This window comes from Leptonychotes weddellii, chromosome 12 (assembly GCF_054177405.1).
Source record: "Leptonychotes weddellii isolate Sample4059 chromosome 12, ASM5417740v2, whole genome shotgun sequence".
Lineage (NCBI taxonomy): Eukaryota > Metazoa > Chordata > Mammalia > Carnivora > Phocidae > Leptonychotes > Leptonychotes weddellii.
Window position 1 is genome coordinate 86,275,485 of NC_138380.1, and position 24,609 is coordinate 86,300,093.

Genomic DNA, 24,609 nt, shown 5'->3' on the forward strand with positions numbered 1-24,609 from the left:
TGTTTTTCCGTTTTTTTTGTGCCTTCCTCAATTTCTTTCATAAATGTTCTATAGTCTTTAGAGTATGGATCTTTTACCTCTTTGTTAGGTTTATTCCTAGGTATCTTTTGGGTTTTAGTGCAATTGTAAATGGGATCGATTCCTTAATTTCTCTTTCTTCAGTCACACTGTTAGTGTATAGAAATGCAACTGATTTCTGTGCATTGATTTTATATCCTGCCACTTTGCTGACTTACTGTACCAATTCCAGCAATTTTTTGCTGGAGTCTTTTGGATTTTCTACATAGAGTATCATATCATCTATCAAGAGTGAAAGTTTGACTTCTTCCTTGCCAATATGGATGCATTTATTTCTTTTTGTTGTCTGATTGCTGAGGCTAGCTAGGACTTCCAGTACTTTGTTAAATAACAGTGGTGAAAGTGGACATCCCTGTCATGTTCCTGACCTCTGTTTTTTCCCGCTGAGGATGATATTCCCTGTGGGCTTTTCATATATGGCTTTTATGATATTGAGGTATGTTCCTTCTATCCCTACATGGCGGAGAGTTTTAATCAAGAAAGGATGCTGTATTTTGTCAAATGCTTTCTCTGCATCTATTGAGAGGACCATATGGTTCTTGTCCTTTCTTTTAATAATGTTGTTTAACATATTGATTTGCGGATGTTGAATCACCCTTGCAGCCCAGGAATAAATCCCATGTGGCCATGGTGAATAATCCTTTTAATGTACTACTGGATCCTATTAGCTAGTATTTTGGTGAGAACTTTTGCATCCATGTTCTTCAGGGCTATTGGTCTGCAATTCTCCATTTTAGTGAGGTCTTTGTCTGGCTTTGGGATCATGGCAATGCTGGCCCCATAGAATGAGTTTGGAAGTTTTCCTTCCATTTCTATTTTTTGGAACATTTCAGAAGAATAGGTATTGATTTTTCTTTAAATGTTTGGTAGAATTCTGCTGGGAAGTCATCTGGCCCTGGACTCTTGTTTGTTGGGAGAGTTTTGATTACTGATTCAATTTCTTTCCTGGTTATGTATCTATTCAGGTTTTCTATTGCTTCCTGTTTCAATTTTGGTAGTTTAAATGTTTCTAGGAATGTATTCATTTCTTAGAGATTGCCTAATTTGTTGACATATAATTACTCACAATATTCTACTACAATTTTTTCTCTTTCTTTAATGTTGGTTGTGGTCTATCCTCTATCATTCGTGATTTTATTTATTTGGGTCCTTTCTCTTTTCTTTTTGATATGTCTGGCTAGGGGTTTATCAATCTTACTAATTCTTTCAAAGAACTAGCTCCTAGTTTCATTGATAGTTGTACTGTTTTTCTTTTATTTCTCTATCACTGATTTCTGCTCTAATCTTTATTATTTCTCTTCTCCTGCTGGATTTAGGCTTCATGTGCTATTCACTTTCCAGCTCCTTTAGATGTAAGGTTAGGTTGTGTATTTGAGACTTTTCTTGTGTCTTGAGGAAGGCCTGTATTGCTACATACTTCCCTCTTAGGACTGCCTTTGCTGCATCCCAAAAGTTTTGAACTGTTGTGTTTTCATTTTCATTTGCTTCCATGTATTTAATTCTTCTTTAATTTCCTGGGTGACCCATTCATTCTTCATTAGGATGTTCTTTAACCTCCATGTATTTGTGGTTCTTCCAAATTTTTTCTTGTGGTTGACTTCAAGTTTTATACCATTGTGATCTGACAATATGCATGGTATGATCTCAGTCTTTCTGTATCAGTTGAGACCCGATTTGTGACACAGTATGTGATCTATTCTGGAGAATGTTCCATGTGCACTCAAGGAGAATGGGTATTCTGCTGCTTCAGGATGAAATGCTCTGAATATATCTGTGAAGTCCATCTGGTCCAGTATCATCAAAGCCCTTGTGTTTCCTTATTGATCTTCTGCTTGGATGATCTGTCCATTGGCTTGAGTGAGTGTTAAAGTCCCCTATTACTATTGTATTATTACCAGTGAGTTTCTTTAATTTTGTTATTAACTGGTTTATACATTTGGCTGCTCCCAAGTTAGGGGCATAAATATTTACAATTGTTTGATCTTGTAGGATAGACCCTTTTATTATGATGTAGTGTCCTTCTTCATCTCTTATTACTGTCTTTGGTTTAAAGTCTAGTTTGTCTGTTATAAGGATGGCCACTCCAGCTTTCTTTTGATGCCTATTAGCATCATAAATCATTTTCCACCCCCTCACTTTCAATCTGGAGGTGTCTTTGGGTCTAAAATGAGTCTCTTATACACAGCATATTGATGGGTGTTGTTGTGGGGTTTTTTTACCCATTTTGATACACTATGTCTTTTGATTGGATAATTTAGTCCCTTTACATTCAGAGTAATTACTGCAAGATATGAAGTTAGTGCCACTGTATTACCAGTAAAGTCCCTGCTCCTGTAGATTGTCTCTGTTCCTTTCCGGTCTTTGTTACTTTTGGGCTCTCTCTCTGCTCAATGTATCCCCTTTAATATTTCTTGCAGGGCTGGTTTTGTGTTCACAAATTCCTTTAGTTTTTGTTTGTCCTGGAAACTCTTTATCTCTTCTTCTATTCTGAATGACAGCCTTGCTGGATAAATTATTCTTGGCTGCACTATTTTCCCATTCCGCACACTGAATAAATCATGCCAGTCCTTTCTGGCCTGCCAGGTCTCTGTGCACAGGTCTGCTGCCAGCCTTTTGTGTCTACCCTTATTGGTTAAGGCCCTCCTGTCCCAAGCTGCTTTCAGGATTTCTCTTTATCTTTGAAACGTGCAAACTTTATTATTATACATTGGGTTCTTGACCTATTTTTATTGATTTTGAGGGGGCTTCTTTGTGCCTCCTGGACTTGAATGCCTGTTTCTTTCCCCAGATTAAGGAAGTTCTCAGCTATAATTTGTTCAAATAAACTTTCTGCCCCTCTCACCCACTTCTCATCTTCTGGGACCCCTATTATCCACGTATTTTTCTGCTTTATGGAATTGCTGGGGTCTCTATGTCTCCCTTTGTGATCTAGCATTTTCTTTCTCCCCTTTTTTCAGCTTCCTTATTTTCCATCATTTTATCTTCTATATCTATGATTCGCTCTTCTGCTTCGTTCATCCTTGTTTTTATAGCCTCCACTTGGGACAGCATCTTGGTAACAGCATTTTAAATTTCAGCCCGACTACATTTTAGTTCTATTATTTCTCCAGTAAGGGAGTCTCTAGTGTCTTCTATGCTTTTTTAGCTAGTATCTTTATATTCATTGTTTTAAATTTTAGCTCAGACATCTTACTTATATCCATATTGATTAAATCCCTGGCAGTGAGTACTACCTTTTGTTCTTTTTGGGGGGTGAATTTCTCCATCTTGTTATTTTTTCCAAAAAAGAAAAGAAGAGAGAAAGAGAAGACAACAACAATGACAACAGAAAAAAGAAAACAAACAATAACAAAAACAAAAAGAAACAAAAATCAAAACAAAACAAAACAAAAAACTAGATCCTGGGTGTGCTTTGGTCTACTTATTAAAAGAAACTAGATCCCAAAATAAGAAAGAAAAACTTATATATATACAACATAAAATAAAATAAATTCCTTGAAAGGAATAAAAAAATATAGACAGAAGTATACTGTACGAAATGATATATTACTTAATGATAAATTGATAAAGTTAGATATATATTGTAAACCTTAGAGTAACTGCTAAAAAATAAAATAGCTAATGTCCCAATAATGCAGATAAATGGAATCATGGAAAAATACTCTATTAATCCAAAAAAAGCAAGAAATGGGGAATGAAGATGAAATGCAGAAAACAAAGAGCAAGATGGCAGATTTAAACTTGATCATATTGATAATTAAATGTAAATTGTCTAAGCACTATGATTACAAAACAAACATTATAATAACAGATTAAAAAAGAAAACAAGATTCAATGATATACCATCTGAAAAAATTAGTTGGTCCATGACAATGACTACTGTCCCTCAGGTTTACAAAAATATGGAATATCTTCTTCTCTCCACCTGGGAAATGACTTAGTGCAAAAAGGAGGGCTCAGTAAGGTTCTCATTTTGCAGTGGGTCAAGAAATCTTTCATCAATAAAAAATTTCCCTGCTATGGAGTGAACAAATGCAGAAAGTCAGAATTATGAATTCTGCCTTTCTGGTAGCCCTAACATAGAATCAGATTTCTTGAAAAGATAAAGTTTTGGTGAATTCAAGCCTTCCAGCCACATAAAGAATTACATTAATTTGATAAGCTGGGGGATTCAGTTGTCCAAACTAATTCATATCACGGTGACCCACTGAGGCTTTTGCAAAATTGAGCCCCCAACACCAGTTAATTTTACAACAGCCATTGGGCAATGAGAAAAAAAGTTAGTGCTGCGGGGGCCTGGGTGGCTCAGTCGTTAAGTGTCTGCCTTCGGCTCAGGTCATGATCCCAGGGTCCTGGGATCGAGCCCACACATCGGGCTCCCTGCTCCGCAGGAAGCCTGCTTCTCCCTTTCCCACTCCCCCTGCTTGTGTTCCTGCTCTCGCTATGTCTCTCTCTGTCAAATAAATAAATAAAATCTTTTAAAAAAAAAAAGTTAGTGCTGCATCAAGTCAAGGATTTTGTAGGAGTTAATACATGTGTCGGCCACATCTTGGCAAGTCAGGCTGTCAAATGTGCACATCAATCTACTGAGCATGTCAGCCCAAAAAATAGGTAACCAGGCTTTGTCCCAGCATCTTCCTCCTCTGTCAAGTAAGAAACAAGATATGCATCTCACTGAGTCTCTTTCATAAATAGCAAAGCCACAGCAGCTTCATTTATAGCCATAAAGGTAGTTTCCCTGATAAATATCACAAGGTGACAAAAGTAATCTCTTAAGAGTTAGGTCAGGGCTGTTAGAAGTACTGGATAAGTACTGACCTTGAATTCCTGAAAAGCAGCAGCCAATAGCAAAACAGTTTCACAATTTTATATAGCCTCTTAACATTGGTGTGTTTTGTAAAGCTAATGGCCAAATACTGAGAAGGTGTGTCCTAACGACATTCATAGTTGATTCAGTGTGAACAGTCTTATAGTGGGTTGTTTTATCCAAGGATCTAGATGAGAAACATGGAGCCAGGATGTGCAAGGGAAATCAAGATACCTAATGAAATAATCAGATCATGCGGGAAGAGGGAAAGCCAAAGTGAGTGACTTTTTCTAAGGAGCAGTATGAGGCTACTGTAACAAATTACCACAAACTTAGTGGCTTAAAACAACACATATTTATTATCTTATAGTTCTGTTAAGCAGAAGTCTAACATAAATCTTACTGGGTTAAGACAAGGTATTTGTAGGATGCATTCTCTTCTGGGGGCTCTGTGGGAGAATTTGTTTCTTTGCCTTTTCTAGGTCGTAGAGGTTATCCACTTTCCTTGACTCATGGTCCCTTCCTCCATCTTCAAAGCTAGCAACAGCAGGCCTACTCCTCATGTTGCTATCTTGGTAGTTCTCTCTTCCAATTACCTCTCCCACAGAGACCCCTGTGATTACATTGGATTCACCAAGTTAATCCAAGATAATCTCCGTATTTTACGGTCAGCAGACTAGCAACCCCAATTCCTCTTTGCCATGTAACCAAACATTCAGAGGTTCCAAGAATTAGGACATGGACATCTTTGAGGAAGGAGTCATTATTCTGAATATCATAGTGCCCCTGGCAGCTTCCTTTTCTTCACTGGTTTGCAAGGATAAAGCAATGTTGGCTAAAGGGTAAAAACAGCACAGATTGGGGAAAATATGGGTAACCATTGTGGTTCCAAGTTCACACTTTTATAGATCTTGAGGTGTGGACAAGGCTGCCAATGAAACATCAACATTACTGAACATTGGATTGGCCCAAAATAGAGTGGCTGGGAAACATTAGTGCCAACTATCAGAAGCACAAAAAGTAAAAAGGAAAAAGAAAAAGGGGGAAAGCAGAGTGAGAGTCAGGGTTTAATACCAGAGTCCAAAATCTGGCACTAGCTGCAAGATCTTACTTAGACAAGTCACTTAACTTCCATGCTTTACTTTCCTCATCTAAAAAATAAAAAAGTTGATCTAAATTATCCTCTAAAGTCTCTTCCAAGTCAAAATACTACAATGTAATGAAATAGGGGAGAAAGGAAAAAAAGACCATAAGTTTACTTTCCTTAAATTTGAAACCAGGGCTTAGCACTTCATCTTCCATTGGGAATGAAGAATAGAAAAGTAGACTTTTAAATTTTGAGGCCAAACAAATGATACCTTGAAAACAGTAAGTATGTGGAAAAGTCTGACTCTTGTAGCACTTTCATCACTTTTCAATTTAATCCATTTAAGTAAAAACAGCCAACAGATGACATATTTGGATGAGTCCAATAATCAAAATACATAAAATGATAATATGCCATTAAGAAAGGAAAGAAAATTTCAGGTTAACCATTCTTTAGTGTTGGGCAGGAAGAAATGAGAAAAGTGGAGGAACTAGTTTCTAGGAAGTAGAAAGTGTCATTCAGGAAGAATAATTTATGAGTTATGAAATGGTAACCAGTGGATTAATAAACACCTCAGAATACAACCCTAAAAATGAACAAAAAAATTAATCAAATGAATGGATATTCCACATGATCTCAGAATACTAATTTTAAAATGATAAAGTATTGAAATATGTATGCAGTTAATCCTTATCACACAAGACTATTGTCCATAATATATGAATACTTATTTTTTTAAGATTTTATTTGTTTGACAGAGAGAGATAGTGAAAGAGGGAACACAAGCAGGGAGTGGGAGAGGGAGAAGCAGGCTTCCTGCTGAGGAGGGAGCCCGATTCGGGGCTCGATCCCAAGACCCCGGGATCATGACCTGAGCCAAAGGCAGACGTTTAATGACTGAGCCACCCAGGCGCCTGAATACTTATTGATTATAGCAATTTAATGTATTTAATATAACTAAATCCCTACAGATAGTACCTAGACTTTTTTTTCCAGAAAGAATTGAGTGTAATTATTAACCAATCTATATAAATTTACCAGAGGAACACTGAAAAGTTAAAAAATTACAGTTGACCTAAAAACAAAGGGAAATCCCCTCTAAAGTAATAATCTTTATGTCTACTTTTTGGCCTCAATTAACACTTAAACATTAGTAAGGTAGCTTTGAGAATTCAGAAATAAGTTTATCTGAGTAATTTATACATTAAGAAGAGAGCTACAGTTTTTTATAAATGATTGTGTGTTCTAAATAGTGAATATGTAAAAGAAAACTATAGAGAGCCAACACTTTAAGGACATTATAGCTAAATTTAGGAATAGAGTATTTATAGAGCAATCATGGAATAAAAGTTGTGGTTCTGGTGACAGTGAATTAGACATTTAGAAACTGGAGCCCTAAATCCCCACAATCTTTAAAAGCCTAGATTTGCTCATCTGTAACACAAAAGATTCTAACATTTGAGAGGATGACAGGTAGTTATTTTTCATATTCATTGATGGCAAACACTAAGAAACAGGCATATACTATCAAATGAAAGCCTTATGATGGATAAGGGAATAGATTTATGTTAAAAAGTATTGTTAAATATTGCAACATCATAAAAATCCTGCAAATTACTTGTTTGTTTAATAGTAAACTTTATTTTTAGAGAAGTTTTAGTTTCACAGAGAAATTGAGCAGAAAGTACAGAGAGATCCCATGTGTCCCTGCGTAGCCCCCTTCACATATAGCCTTCCCTACTCAACATCCTGTACCAGAGTGGGCCATTTATTACAATCAGTAAATATCTACAGTGACAAATCATTATCATCCAAAGTCCACAGTTAAATTGTTTACTCTTGATGTTATACATTCTATGGGTTTTAACAAATGTATAACATGTATCCACCATTACAGTACCATACAGAATATTTTCACTACTACAAAAGTCGTCTGAGCTTTGCCTATTCATCCTTAGCTCCCGCTAACACCTGGCAACCACTGATCTCTGTATTCAAATGACTTTTTTTAAAGGCCAAATGCCTACCTAGGACAATGTAGCCTAGAGTTGGGAAGACTGGTTATAGGACCACTCAGTGTCCTAGGCCGTCTCCATTCACTGTTGTACAACATCCCAGAGCACTTGAGCTGTCACTATTTTTTTTTTTTTTAAAGATTTTATTTATTTATTTGACAGAGAGAGAGACAGCGAGAGCAGGAACACAAGCAGGGAGAGTGGGAGAGGGAGAAGCAGGCTTCCTGCTGAGCAGGGAGCCCGATGTGGGACTCGATCCCAGGACCCTGGGATCATGACCTGAGCCGAAGGCAGACGCTTAACGACTGAGCCACCCAGGCACCCTTGAGCTGTCACTATTATGCAAGTAGTACAGGATAAGGAAACTGACAAGAGTAAGAAAATACTCCACCCATGAAACTTAGTAAGTTACTGATGTATTTCTTCATAACAGTATTCTGATATTGTAATCAACTAAACATCAAAGAATTTTAGAGAATGTGGTACAATGTAAAATCAAGCAAGCAGTACTTTTTTTAAGATTTTAAAGTAATCTCGGGCGCCTGGGTGGCTCAGTTGGTTAAGCGACTGCCTTCGGCTCAGGTCATGATCCTGGAGTCCCGGGATCGAGTCCCGCATCGGGCTCCCTGCTCAGCGGGGAGTCTGCTTCTCCCTCTGACCCTCCCCCCTCTCATGCTCTCTCTATCTCATTCTCTCTCTCAAATAAATAAATAAAATCTTTAAAAAAATTAAAAAAAAAAAAAAAAGATTTTAAAGTAATCTCTACACTCAACGTGGGACTCGAATTCACAACTCTGAGATCAAGAGCCACATGCTCTACTGACTGAGCCAGCCAAGTGTCTCAAGCAAGGAGTATTTTTGCCTTCACCATTTTTTCCAGTAGTCTTTAATATTTATGATGTTACTTTCAATTAATTTTATTCTTCAACAGATGCTAAAGGAATAACTAAAATAAAAGAAATTGGTATTTCCTGCTCCTGACAGTAATAAAAAGTCATCATCATAATATCCTACCAGCTTTTTGTTTCCCAGCTTTCTGTTAAGAAATGAAAAATTAAGTTCATTGTGTTGCACATTCTACAGATCAAAAATCCAGTCTTTCTTTCTTGTTTTTTTTTTCAGCAGGGGTCAAAATACTGGAAATGAATAGTTGCAAATGCTAAAAGCAGACTCTGGCCATTTACATTTATTCAATATATTTTACTTCTAAAAAAAACCCATAATGACCATTCCTCAGGGGTCTTCCCTGACTCAAACCTGACTTACAGCCGTAACCCTAAACTCTAGACTCAGTACAATCCCTAAACCCTAAACTCTAGACTCAGTACAATCAGGTAGGTATAGAAGACCCAAACTGTCTGGGCCACCTGGGTGAGGTCCTATCACTTAGAACATGTTTCCACTTGCCAAAACAATTCATTTCCAGTCAGAGAGGAAAAGAGCTAATGAAGAAACAGCACAAAAGACCACAGTATCTCCAACTACAATGCATTTCCAGGCAACCAGTTTTCAGATTTAAAAAAAAAAAAAAGTTTTCTTGGATTCTGCAAGCCCTCTTCTATGTATTCTATGTACTTTAAGAAGAAAAGAGAAAAAATCATGGCCGGGACTATTTTGGTTTACCCTATAACCTAAGGCCAGTACACTTTGATATGAAATCTATTTTGCTACTCAAGACAGGCAGCATAAGAGCCTTTTTAATAAATAAATCTGCCCCAGTGAAGAGATAGTTAATATAACAGGGGCATAAGCATGGTTTCTAGATGCTAGTAATGTTCTGTTTCTTGGTGCTCATTCCACAATATATACAGGTGCATACTTTTCAGTATTCATGCAATACTTCAATAAAAAGTTCAAACCAAAACAAAAATCAAACATTTACCAACAGAATAAAAGATTCATGGGTATAAATAGGTAATTCACAGAAATTCAAAGGGCCAATAAACTTTTAAAGATGCCCCACCCCTCCTGAACTCCCAAACCCTTTCCCTATGCCCTCAAAAACACATCTGTCATCCTCAATTACTCATCCTTTTTTCAGAACATTCCTGCTTGGGACACAACCCTGGCTGTACATACAATCACCTGGGAGTTAAAAATATTTACTTAAGCTTGAGCTCCACCCCAGACTGTCTGAGTCAGTATCTCTGGGGGCTGGGACCAAGGAAATGGTATGTTCACAAGCCCTCCCTGATGATTTTAATGCACAGCCAGGGTTGAAAGCCACTGCCAACTGAAACCTGGCTCTCCCTGCAACCCTTTCCAGTCCCGACTGTCTTCATTCTCATACTCCTCTTCACATTAGGCCTGGAGACAGGGTAGGTGTTCTTATTTCTTTCTGCTACTTCCAAACTACTGTCTCACCTGCCTCCCTAAAATTCTAGCTTTCAATCTCAAATTTTCAGACCAAATTATCATCACCATCCCTAATGCTTGCTGCAGTCATTGACACGACACCTCCAATATCATTCCTTAAATATTTTAGTTCCTGGCCATGACTCTCTCCAACCCTGTTCTTATCAAAATGCATGATGATCTAAGAAGTCAAAAAAAATATCTTGAGACAAATGAAAATAGAAAAATGACGCTAAAATTTATGGGATGCAGGGCGCCTGGGTGGCTCAGTCAGTTAAGCGTCCAACTCTTGGTTTCAGCTAGGTCATGATCTCAAGCCTCATGTCGGGCTCCCTGCTCAGCAGGGAGTCTGCTTGTCTCCCTCTCTGCCTCACCCTCTGCTCATGCCCGCCCTCCCTCTCTCTCTAAAATACCATAAATCTTTAAAAAAATAAAATAATATTTATGGGAAGCAGCAAAAGCAGTTCCAAGCAATAAATGCTGACCTTAAGAAAAAAGAAAAATCCCAAATAAACAAGCAAACATTACATCTCAAAGAACTAGAAAAAGAAAAACAAATGAAACCCAAAGTTAGTAGAAGGAAGGAAATGACAAAGATCCAAGCAGAAATAAATGAAATAGAGACAAAAAAGAAAATGGAAAAGACCAAGGAACTAAGAGCCGGTTCTTTGAAAAGATCAACAAAATTGACAAACCTTTAGCTAGACTCACCAAGAATAACAACAAGAGGACTCACATAAAATCAGATGAAAGAGACATTACAACTGATTCCACAGATATAACAAAGAATCATAAGTGACTACTATGCACAATTATATGCCAACAAATCTGACAGCCTAGAAGAAATCAGTAAATTCCTAGAAACAAAATGCATGATGATTTAAATATCCACATAAATGATCCTTGACATCCTCCTCTCCTCTCAGGGTACACTCCTTCACTTGACCTCAGCTACTCGTCCTTAGTCATGCTCTAGAACTCCTCACTAATAACTTGAACCCCCGAACAATCTCAATTTCTAGCTTCCCACTACCCAGCCAGCCTCTACCTTTTCAACTCACCTCTTCAAATATCTTTACTCTAATATTTTTAAACCTCAGCTCTATAATCCACTGGTCCTATCACCTTTGCACTGTCCTTCACCCACCTTAGAGTCCATGGTCCATTATTATAATCCCCCTCCTTTGAATACACCCTCAACTAATTCCCCTATCATGATCACCAGGCAAATCCCAATCCTAGATAAATCCTATTCTCCACCTTATTGGCACAGGTGGTATGGCCTTGCAATCACTGACCAGTTCTCTAGTCTCCTGAGTTATCAGGTCATACATTTTCCTATATTTTACTTCTGTATCTCCCTCCCCTCCTTGGGCTCAGCAGATGATCTTGCTTCCCAATTCATTGAAAAAATAAAAGCAATCAAAATCTATCCGTTTATCTACATTTGTGCCAAAGTACTCTTGCCTTCCCTTTGCCATTATGGATGAATGGTCTGTGTTCCTACTAAGACCAATCCCTCCACTGTATCCCTCCATCTCCTTTCATCTACTCAACCTCATTCCAGCAATTCACCCCTCTCTCTTACGCATCATCAATTTCCTTTATTATACTATTCTATTATACTATTCATATCAGCATCAAACACACTATACTAGCTCCTATCTTTGAAAAAACTCTTAATCCTGTATCATCTTCCAGCAATGGTCTCATTTTTCTACTCCCTTTAGGGAAGAAATTCCTCAAAAGAGATATCTATTTTTGTTATCTTCCATTCCTGTCTTCCCATTCTTTCTTGAAAGCACTCCATCTTAGCCTTTATCTCCTTACTACTGCACAGAGACAGCTTCTATGAAAGTCATTAATGCCTTCCATATTGTTAAAACCAAAGGTCAAGTCTCAGCACTCATCTTACTTGATCTGGGCATATTCAACATCGCCAACCAATTCTCCTTTGAAACAGTTTCTACACTAGGCTTCCAGGACACTACTCACTCTTGGTTCTCCTCCTTACTGAGCACTCTCTCTTGTCAGTAAACCTCATTCTCCTGACCTGTAAACGCTGGACTGGCCCAGGGATCTTCTTGGACTTCTATCTCTGCACTCATTCCTTCATCCAATCTCATGGCTTTAAACCACTCCTCTATGCTGATATCCATACTCCTCACTCAGATTTCTCTGTATTCTGGACTCTTGAATCTACCTGCCTAGTCAACATCTTAACCTGAATGCTAAGGAAGCATCTAGAACTTGCTTGTTCAAAATCAAATTCCTGATTTCTCTCTCCTTCCTAAACCTGCTTCTCCCACAGAACCCTTTCAATGAATGGCAACTCTAGCCTTCCAGTTGTCCAGGCCCAAAACTCTGTATTTTTTCTCTCACATTCCACATCTAATACATGAGCATATCTTGTTCATTCTACTTTCAAAATATATCTAGACTGTGAACATTCTTCACCACCTTCATCTACACCCTGGACTAAGTCACCATCATCTCTTGCCTGAATTATAACAACAGCCTCCTAATTAGTCTCCTTGCTTTCTCCTTTAGCCTCTCTTATACTGTCCTCTTAATACAGCAAGCACAGTGATCCTTTTAAAACCTAAATAAGATTACATCACTTCTCTGTTAAAAACCTTCGCATTTCAGATAGTAATCACACTCAAGGTAAAAGACAAAGTCTTTACAATAGCTAATGAGCCTCCCTATTAATTCTCTCACCTCATCTCCTTGCCACACGAAAGTCTTCTCATTTGTTTTTCCCTCTGTCTGCAATTTAAGTTTGATAAAACCAAGAATGATCAGAATATGGAACAAAAACTTTTATACACCAACGGTGGGAGTATAAATTCATGTGAGTACTTTACAGAACAATTTGGCAACATATAGTAAAGTTGAAGATGCATATACCCTTCAGTCCAGCAACTTCACATCTGCATAAAAATCCTAGACTCTGGGGCCTAGAGCAATTATCTTACACATACTACAAGAATACCCACTGCCACATTGTATGTAAAAGCAGAACAACCAGAAATCTAAATATCTACCAACAGGAAATGTATAAATTATAATAAATATAATGGAATACTATATAACAGCTAAAATAAATGACTAACCTACAAATATCAACATGCCTGTAGTTAAAAACCACAATGGTAACCTAATGAAAAGCAAGCTGCAGAATGATATATATTACAGTATGTTCCTATGGATATATATTATTGAAAACATGGAAAATGAAGCTATCTTATGTATGACTATATTCATACATAACAAAATATATCAGGACAGTGGTTACCTCTGATGAAGAAAGGAAGAAGACAGGGGCGCCTGGGTGGCTCAGTCTTTAAGCGTCTGCCTTCGGCTCAGGTCGTGATCCCAGGGTCCTGGGATCGAGCCCCGCATCGGGCTCCCTGCTCAGTGGGGAGTCTGCTTCTCCCTCTCCCACTCTCCCTGCTTGTGTTCCCTCTCTCGCTGTGTCTCTCTCTGTCAAAATAAATAAAATCTTAAAAAAAAAAAAAAAAAGAAAGGAAGAAGACAGAAAAATAGATTCGGGGGAGGATTATACAGAATACTTCAACAGCATCAGTTTTGTTTTATTTCTTAAAAAAGAAAAGCTTAGCAAGTATGGGAAAAAGATCAGGACTTGACAGAAATAGATGATAGGTACATGGGTATTTGTTAAGTTATTCTCTGTAGTCTTAAAATAGTCATAATTTTAATCAAGCATATTACATTCTAAGAAAAATTATGTGATTAAAATCCCACACTTTCCAAACTTCATAAAAAACAATGGCCACCTTAGCTTCTTCTACCTGAAATGAATGGTAGTTGTCAGGGATTTTCTGAAAATTCTGGAATTCCACAAAAAGAGGCTTGGTTTGCCATCACACTACTCTACCTCAGCTTCCTTTTTCTTAAAGCAGCACATTTCTACTTAAATATTAATCATCTGTAAACAGTACCACATAATTACACTGCCCTCAGTGAGGGCTGTGAAGTGGAAATGCAATCTGAAGCAAACACAGCAATAGGCACCAAGATTCAAATAAGCTTCTTAAATCACCAGTTGGTACAAGTGACTAATGTAAAGGTAGATAACCACTTTTTCATTTAGAGTTGGGTTTCTGAATTATAACAGAACCAGTGATATCTCTTTTTCTATAAGTCCTTTACCAAAACCAGCCTGTGTAAGTTGAATTCTAGAAAAATTTTCCTTATGATCACCTATTAATTAGTTTAATACAGGATGAAAATCCTAGAACACTAAAGCATAATCTTTAGGAAAACTGACTTTCATAAGGTCAAAACAAAAGTTATGGAACTGCATACAATATGAAAAACAAATGTTTAGCCTGCAGATAAATCACAGGTTAGATTAATTTCGTGACTCAAAACAACCCACTTGCTCTTAAAAGCAAGATTGTCCAGTCAAGAAATGGGCAGAAGATACAAACAGACACTTCTCCAAAGACATACAAATGGCCAACAGACACATGAAAAAATGCTCCACATCACTTGCCATCACTGCAATACAAATCAAAACCACAATGAGATACCACCTCACACCAGTTAGAATGGCTAAAATTAACAAGACAGGGAACAACAAATGTTGCCAAGGACATGGAGAAAGGGGAACCTTCTTACACTGTTGGTGGGAATGCGAGCTGGTACAGCCACTCTGGAAAACAGTATGGAAGGTCCTAAAGAAGTTAAAAATAAAGGTACCCTATGACCCAGCAATTGCACTACTGGGTATTTATCCCAAAGATACAGATGTAGTGAAGAGAAGGGCCATATGCACCCCAATGTTCACAGAAGCCACGTTCTCAATAGCCAAACTGTGGAAGCAACCGAGATGTCCTTCAACAGATGAATGGATAAAGAAGATACGGTTCATACATACAATGGAATATTACTCAGTCATCAGAAAGGGTGAATACTTACCATTTACATCGACATGGATAGAACTGGAGGGTATTATGCTAAGTGAAATAAGTCAATCAGAGAAAGTCAATTATCCTATGGTTTCACTCATATCTGGAATATAAGGAATAGCACAGAGGACCACAGGGGTAAGGAGGGAAAACTGAATGGGAAGAAATCAGAGAGGGAGACAAACCATGAGAGACTCTGGACTCTGGGAAACAAACTGAGGGTTGTGGAAAGGGAGGTCGGTGAGAGGATGGTATAACTGGGTGATGGGCATTAAGGAGGGCACATGATGTGATGAACACTGATTGTTATACACAACTAATGAATCATTGAACATTGTATCAAAAAACTAATGAGGTACTATATGTTGGCTAATTGAATGTAAATTTAAAAAAAAAAAACAGATTGTTTTTAAAAATCTCAAACATGAAAAGTGAGACACAATTCACAAATGCAGGGGCATAAACCCAGGTGACCGGTATAAGTGACAAACCTCTTAATGCTGTGGTTTCCTTACTTTAATACAATGGAAAAATACTGAATACTTGCCACCCACTAATATTTATACAGAAACTTTGAGACTCTCAGAACAAAACTCAATGCAAAACCTGTTTGATAACCATAGTGAAAGTTAAAAGAGTTGATGTAGGAGGTAGCCATGGGCCAAAAATGATACCCAAACAGCAGGAGAACAATTCTATTATGCTAATTACCTATAAACCGTTTTAGTGGCTGCGAGGTGTGACTCATCGGTAGTTTGTCATACTTGCCCATGATCTTGGGTACTTAGTTTCCAAGGACATTAATCGAAGCTTCAATGTGCTTTAAAGGCCCATTACCCATTTTACTGATTAAATAAACTTTACAATTAGATACAACTAGGAGGGCACGCCAAGCATAGACTTCCATCACACATATGATCCACCTGCAAAAGGGCTGATATATCCATTCTAAGAAAGCATCTGCTTACTTGAAAGCCACAGGCCTCACCACCACTTTATATTAACATAAACAGCTTTGCAATTGTCAACCAGAAAGTTTCAAATTCCCCAGGGCTTTATTTTGGCACTGCAGAGACATCTAGGGCTTGGGAAAACTCAGAACGGGGTGGATTAGGAAAGCTACAATTATACCTTGACTGCCTTCGTCAAATTATAGGAGTGGGAGGTGAAGACATTAATGGAGACACTACCAGAAGAGAACACACCCTTAAAGGTAAATCCTGCATTCTGATAAACTGGGATCAGTGCGGAAAAAGGGATATACCCACCACCTGGTGAATTTAACAGGAAGCACAACAATGAGGAGTGCCTAGTTCATATGTCTCTAAGAAGAGAAATTCATGCTTTCGGCTGTAACCAAAGTAGTTATTATGATTTAATTAAAAGTTCTTATTTACTTTAATAATTACAGAGTTAATTATACCTGTTTAAAGTGAGCCATGGGATTTTGGAGTCAACCTGTTATTTGTAAAAAAAAAAAAAAAAAAGTGAAGACTTTTTTCTAAGTACTAATCAGCACGGGTGTGTTTTGTATTTGCTCTAGTACAGTTTCCCATCTTGCAAGACTGCCTAGACTCCCGCTTGACTCTCTTTCCCACACAGTCAGTACCCCGGCACGTAGACACAAAAAGGGAATAGCAAATAATCCTGTGCGGAAACATTTTAGTTGATTGAATAGGTCCGCTATAGAAGCTTATTTGATATCTTACAAATAATACCACATATATTTAGAATGTTATTAACATCCCAACATGTAATTAGCATATCACAGACACTATCATTTCAGAATGAGCGCCACCTTAGAAGTTATAGCCAGAGGCATTTGAGAAATATGTTGAAAGAAAAATTAGGCAGGAGGAGGGGAATTCTTGGGGCAAGATTAGAGTCAGCCTAACTTTTCAAATATACAACTTCCCAGGCTTGGGACTATTTTGGGTACATTTCAGTCAGTCCTTTTGATTCCTCACCTGGTAAATCTATGTTAAGTATATAAGTATGTATGTGTCTGTGTGTATGTGTGTGTGTGTGTGTGTGTGTGTGTATATATATATATATAACATAGTTTTGTAAGCATGTAAAGGAATAGGGAAGACTTAATTTCTACCTCTTTAGTGTCCCTCATGAAACAAAAATCAAGACTGTGCCAGCAAATCCAGGATGCTCTGTGATTTTGATGGATTTTATCCAAATTAGGCTCTAAATATTTAGTATCATTTGGTGGCAAATTTATCTTTAAACTGGAAAATAAAGTATGGATCGCAAAAAAGTAATGTAAAACTTCAAATCAGTAATAATGTTCCAACATCACTACAAATTAAAGTTTTTGGTAATTGTTGAATTTGGTTCATAAATACACAGGTATCTGTTACCTTATGCTCTCCAATTTTGTGTATGTATGAAATTTCCCATAAAAAAGAATGAAAAAAGCAAGCCTCTGGAAGTAACCAGATTTGTCTCACAGAAAAATTATTTAGACCCATATTTTATCTATTTTTGGCCTCAATTTCTGGTAATATCACAGAAAAAAACTGGCAAAGAAGCACTGAACAGCTTTCTAAAAATGTAGGAACATCCCTATACATACATATATGTGTATATATATACGTGTGTGTGTATATATATATATATACATCATATATATACATATATATATCTCTTAAACTTTAAATTTATACTTTAATGCTCAAGCTCACATTGACTTGCTGCATTTTATCACAATGGTTCAATTTTAAAAAATGGGATGGAAATATTCTTTACATTTACAAGTGTAGTGAGTTAAGAAAACTGAAGCCATAGCAATGCTGGCCTCTACCCCAGACCACAGACTTCCCTACTAGATGCTCTGTAAAGAAGTTAGGTATTCTCAGGCGATCAGAGGCTTAAAGGGGTCCCTTGCCTCACAAGAAATTATAATACGGACTAACATATCATTTTATCAACAGCAGTAATGAGTTAATGCTGACATACTCTGTCTATCTTACCTGTTTTCATTCCTACGAAAGAAAGCTACAAACAAAACCAAAAAGTTTATGTAGACTTAAATCAATTATATTACTTTGAAGAATCCTTTTCATTAAAAAAAAACAACTCCTTTACAACTAAATTATTTTTAAAGAATGAAGTATAAAAAGCTCTTTTAGTAACTAACCAATAAAAGTCAAGAAGAATTCATCTTTTACAGGAAAGAATATCTCTTTTTATGTAAGTGCCTAGAGTATTTCAATTCAAAAGCTAAAAAGTTATGCACTGATATTAGAATCTTCAGTGATTTTCCTTTCTGGTTTATGCCTTGAATCTGTTTAAATTCTGGTTTGGGCTTTTTATTTACTCTATGAGCCTTCTTAATTATTCAGAGGTTTATGCATAGACTAGAAAAGAATGTCACTTACGGGGCGCCTGGGTGGCTCAGTCGTTAAGCATCTGCCTTTGGCTCAGGTCATGATCCTGGGGTTTGGGATAGAGCCCCGCATCGGGCTCCCTGCTCAGCAGGGACTCTGCTTCTCCCTCTCCCACTCCACCTGTTCCTGTTCCCTCTCTCGCTGTCTCTCTCTGTCAAATAAATAAATAAAATCTTTAAAAAAAAAAAAAAAGTCACTTAAATTTAGTGGAGAAAATACAGAGAAATTTTACTTATTTTAAAAAGTGTGTGTGGAGGTAGGGCTCAATAAGGATGACTTCAATCCCCTTTTAATCATAACTAGGAACGCTGGTTGAATCATGTGATGTAAATGATAACCACAGGGGCGCCTGGGTGGCTCAGTCATTAGGCGTTCGCCTTCGGCTCAGGGCATGATCCCAGAGTCCTGGGATGGAGCCCCACATCGGGCTCCCTGCTCCGCAGGAAGCCTGCTTCTCCCTCTCCCACTCCCCCTGCTTGTGTTCCCTCTCTCACTGTGTCTCTGTCAAATAAATAAATAAAATCTTAAAAAACAAATAAATGATAACCATAAAAATCAACAGTGTTCTTGCAAATACTCAATTAGAAAATATAAATTTCAAAACAATATCCCATTTGCAGTTAGAAAAATATATATATTAAAATGTTTTAAATTTAACAGAGAATACATGTAACTTTTATAAAACCACAAACCTCCTGGTTTAAAATGAGGCTTAAAACAATAGAAAAAAGTACCAAAAAAGAAAAAAATGATAGCTTTAACTATTCACAATTAAGACTTTTCTTTGATGAAAATTGAAAAAAAAAAAACAACAATAAATGTGGCACAAAAGTGTTTCATTACACTTCTATCATCCTTAAAAAAATTATACTGTTTGTGTGTCACACGAAAAGTTGGAGCATTTGAATTTTCAAGGGCAAAGTCACTTCGTGCATGTGTGCTGGTTAACACGGTTCCTATCTAATCTTCAAAGAGTTTAAATTTTTAAGTATAATATCAAGCCCAAAAGTAATCATTAATTAAAGGACACAGGCAAGTATTCACAAATTAGATTGAGAGGTCAGAAGGAAAATCTCATACTGAGTATTTGCTGGGTTTTATAAAGCTGGGTGGTTCTTCCCTTATTTTTCTATTGAAATTTAACACTCAAGGAAAAGAACACAAAACATAAATAAATACTCAGCTTAGTAAGTTATAACAAAGCAAGCATCTGTGTAACCACCAAGAAGGACCAGAACTAAAGCACTGCCAGGACCCCATCAGACACTTCTTGTTTCTACCTAATCATTAACCCCTTCCTCCTCTCCAAGGGCAACGACTCTGACTTCTAAACGCTGGAATCATACAGTATGCATTCTTTTGCACGTGGGTTCTTATGCTAAACATTATGTGTTCTCAATATACACATTGCGTCCCATTTTGTTCATTTTTACTACAGTACAATATCCCAAGGTAGAAACATATAATGACTTACTACCTATTATGATATTGATGCACATACCCCCCATATGGAGCTAGACCAAATTATGCTGCCATAAACATTCATATACATACCACTTGGTTCACACATATATAGCATTTCTGTGGGGAGATGAATCGCAGGGTCACAGAGTATGCATACATTCAGCATTTACACTGCCGGTTTACAGGAGTGGTACGCTAATATATATTCTACTAACAGTGTATGAGAATTTCATGCTCCATATTCCCACAAATTATTATTAGTCTGGTAGGTGTGTAGGAGTTGTATGCCATCACGGTTTTAATTTGTATTCCTCCAATGACTTGTGGTCTCAAGTAACTTTTCTTATTTTTACTTTGGACATCCTTTTGGTGAAGTACCTGTTCAAGTCTCTTACTCATTTTTCTATGAGGCTGTCTTTCTGTCACCAATCTGTAGTCTTACTTATATCCAATTTATGAGCTCCTTGTCAGAGAGCTACAAATATCTTCTCCTACTCTGTAGGAGTAGCTTGCCTTTTACTCTCTTAAGGTGATTTTCAATAAACAGAAATTCTTCATTTTAATAAAATCCAATTTATGATTTTTTCCTTTTAGGGTTAAAATCCTTTTTGTGTCCTATTTAAGAAAATTTTTTATATTCTAAGGTCACATAAAAATTTTTCTATATTGTCTCCTAAAATATTTATTGTTTTGCCTTTCACAAGTAGGTCCACAATCCACTGGGAATTTATTTTAGGTGTGGTGTGGTATAAAACTTGATTCACTTTGTTCCATATAAATATGCACAATGCTTTAGCACCATTTACTGAAATACCATGTTTCCACTGTTCTACATGTCACCTTTCCCATAAATCAAGTGTCTATAAACATGTGCTTGTTTTTATATTCCTAATTTTGTTTGGTTGATCTACTGAACCAAGAACACTGTCTTTATTACTCTAGCTTCATTAAAATATTGATATCTAATCAAATGAGCTATTCTACGTTGTTCTTGAAGAATGTCTTGACTCTTCTTACTCTTTTGCATTTTCATATAAATTTCACATAAATGCAATGACTGTGACAACGCTGTGTGTAAGTCTTACTAACCTACTTAAAATATATGGTACAGCAAACCTAGAGGAATTACACAACTTGTGTGAGGCTATAAAACTGCAAAGTCTAGATATGAACCCTGCAGTGTCTTTGTGCAAAGTGTACACTTTACTATATCCTGCATGCCTATAAACTCACACATGCAGAAATGTTAAGCCTAAAAATAAAAATATACACAAATAAAAATAATAATAAATTATTTTAATACCTATTTAACTTATTATGGGTAATGTTAAGATAATTAATTCTGTCAATGATGGCAAATTTATTATGAAACTGGTACTAACAGTACCAATTTTGCCAGCAGAAGTGAAAATTACTACAATCCTTTTAGAATTCTAGAAAACCAGTAATGTTTACTACTATTTAGGTGCAAAAGAACTCGGTGTCCTGAAGGATTTAGTTGTAACTACCTGCTAATATCCAATTGCTATAAAACATGGGTTATGACTAACTCCCATTCGAAGGCCTATTAAGATGAAATAGATAGATCTTTGGTAGGTAAAGGAGAGAAAAGATTCATGGATGATTCTTAGGTATCTGGCTTGAGCAAAGTACGCTCATAGAACTAATATACTATGAACTAATATTTCTTTAGCAACTGGGCAGTGTGGTAAGTGCTTGACATAAATGATCTCATTTCATCTCTCCAACTCTAACAGATATTAGTGCTGCCTCAAATTACAAAAGGGAAAGAAAGTACTAGATATCAGATCGTAACTAAAACCTTCACTTGCTAAGCCTTTTCTATTATTGCAAACTGCTAATATTCATGTGATATTTATTTCACAACTGAGCTGAAAGACCAGATTTTCCACTTGGGAGTATATAAGTGATACGAAAACAACAGGCAGGCAGCTGTCAGGGTTTCCCTGTAAATGAATGCAGGAAGTCACCCGGGAGACTTCTGACATTACTGCCCCCAGCAAAGTCACCTTTGAAAACAATACTAAATTTGTTTGTTAGGCTTGCTTTTTTCTTTCTGGGTTTTGGTTTTTTGGTGGGGTTTTTTTTTTTTCCTTTGGTTTTTGGCTTTTGTTTTTGGGAGTTTTTTGTTTTGTTTTGTTTTTTTGCCTTTTTTCCCCCTTGAATTTTGGCACCTTTAAACTTAAAAGGAAAAAAACAAAAGATGTTTAGATCTTTAACACATGAAGAAGACGATGTAATATCTCACTCTATGCTTTTTACAATTCAATTTCAGTGACAGCAGAAACCCTGGGATTAAGTTTTTAACATAAATAGACATAAATTAAAACTAAGTATTATAGGGTCATGGAAAGATAAGGGGTCACTATGATCCACGGTTGTGTAACTGGGCAGAAGAGAACAATTTTCTTATATACATAGGAACTACATTCATGGAAGACATAGATCAACATCATTCTGTACTCTTCAGGCCACATCAGTAATACAAGGCAATAACAGACTCAACCAGACTAATGATTTTTACCCACGAGTACAATTTTACTGCAAATTCCTAGAAATTATAAATTAAATGGGTTGAAGGCAGGACCTAAGACTCTACTTTTTTAAAAGTTTTGAAAGACAGTCCAAGATGGCCGAGGAGTAGGAGACAATTTCATCTGGTCCCAGGAATTCGGCTAGATAGCTATCAAACCATTCTGAACACCTGTGAACTTAACAGGAGAGCGAAGAAAAGAATACCTGCAACTCTGAACAGAAAAGTGACCACTTTCTGCAAGGTAGGAGGTGTGGAGAAATGAATCTGAGGCAAAATATGAGAAGACAGACCACGAGGGGATGGAGCCTCCATCAGCTGGGTACCAGCAAGTGATAGAGCAGAGGAGCATAAAATCGAAACTTTTGCTCCAGAGAAGGACGTTGCTCTGGCAGCTAAGCGGGGTGTGGAACCCTCGCTGGGACACTGTGGTCTCAAAATCCTTGGGGTCATGCTGAGTGCAGCAGAGCTCCCAGGTATCAGAGCAGGGAAGCCGGCTGCAAAGAGTGAGCCCAGGAGTGGGCTCTCAGCTCGGGGTTGCCATAAACCGTGATCCGCCGCTCAGTGGGCCACTACTCTTTGAGCAGGGACCCAACAAGTGACAGATCCGGGGGGACCGCCCTTCCTCCCCCGGGAGGAGCAGCATGGGAGCGCACTGCAGGGATCTGCTGGGTTTGGAGACTCCAAAGGGTATTGTGTGCCAGAGATAGAAACGCTCGATCACTGGCCGGGTGAGCAGGGAGTGTGGCCTGAGATGGGGAGACAGGAGTGATTGACTGCTTTTCTCTGAGGGCTCATTGAGGAGTGGGGTCCCGAGCTCTCAGCTCCTCTGGGACCAGAGAGTAGGAGGCCACCATTTTCATTCTCTTCCTCTAAAGCTTTCAGGGAACAAATGCTACAAAGAGTAAACAGGAGATTACTTAGCCTGGCCCCCTGGCAAGGGCAGTGCAATTCTGCCTCCCACAAAAACATTTAAAAATCAATGCAACAGGCCCCTCCCCCAGAAGATAAGCAAGAAGAGCCAGCCAAGACCAAGTTTACAGACCAATGAGAACTGCAAAACTCCAGCGCTAGGGGAACACAGCACATAGAATTCATGGCTTTTTTCCCATGATTTTTTAGTCTTTCACCTTTAATTTTTTTAATTTTATTTTTTTTCTTCTTGATCAATGAGAACGGCACAACTCCAGTGCTAGGGGAATACAGCACATAGTATCCATGGCTTTTTTCCCCATGATTCTTTAGTCTTTCAATTTTGATTTTTTTTAATTTTCTTTTTGTTTTCCTTTCCTTTTCTTAAAATTTTCTTCTTTCCTTTTTCAACCAACTTCTTATCCTATCAATTCCTTTTTTGAAATCTTTTTAAATTTTCATTATTACAATCATATTCTCTCCCTTCATTGTACTTAACCTTATTTCTGTGTGTGTGTGTGTGTGTATACAAATATATATATATTTCTTTCTTTAAATTTTGGGATGCAGTTTCTTCTAACAGACCAAAATACACCCAAATCTTGTTTATGGCTCTGTTCTATTCACCCGCCTGATCATATTCTCCCCCCAACCCTCCCAATTTTGGGTCTCTTCTGATTTGTTTAGTGTATATTTCTCTGGGGTCATGTTGCCCTTTTAGTATTTTGTTCTCTCATTCATCTATTCTTCTCTGAACAGAATGACAAGACAGACTCACCTGAAAAAAAAGAACATGTGGCAGTACTGACTGCCAGGGACCTAATCAATACGGACTTTGGTAAGATGATGGAAATAGAGAGCAGAATAACGATTACAAAGACACTAGCTGGGCTCGAAAAAAGCATAGACGACATCCCTTTCTGAAGAAATAAAGGAACTAAAATCTAAACAAGTCAAAATCAAAAAGGCTATTAATGAGATGTAATCAAACATGGAGGATCT

The 24,609-nt window shown here is 37.3% G+C and overlaps 1 protein-coding gene and 1 long non-coding RNA gene across 13 annotated transcripts in view; both read right to left on the minus strand.

Moving 5' to 3' along the window:
* Positions 1-24,609, minus strand: part of LOC145716614 (uncharacterized) — a 341,468-nt gene that overhangs the window by 55,101 nt on the left and 261,758 nt on the right. The window lies entirely within an intron of this gene.
* Positions 1-24,609, minus strand: part of COA1 (cytochrome c oxidase assembly factor 1) — a 119,737-nt gene that overhangs the window by 51,022 nt on the left and 44,106 nt on the right. For 7 of the 12 annotated variants that reach the window (XM_081800785.1, XM_081800784.1, XM_081800780.1 and 4 more), the window contains exon 2: positions 13,641-13,828. The exons of 4 other annotated variants lie outside the window; for them this stretch is intronic. The gene's annotated coding sequence lies outside the window, so the exon portion shown is untranslated. Of the gene's footprint in view, positions 1-13,640; positions 13,829-18,668; positions 18,829-24,609 lie in introns of all 12 variants that reach the window. One more of the 12 variants, XM_081800781.1, reaches the window with a different exon arrangement.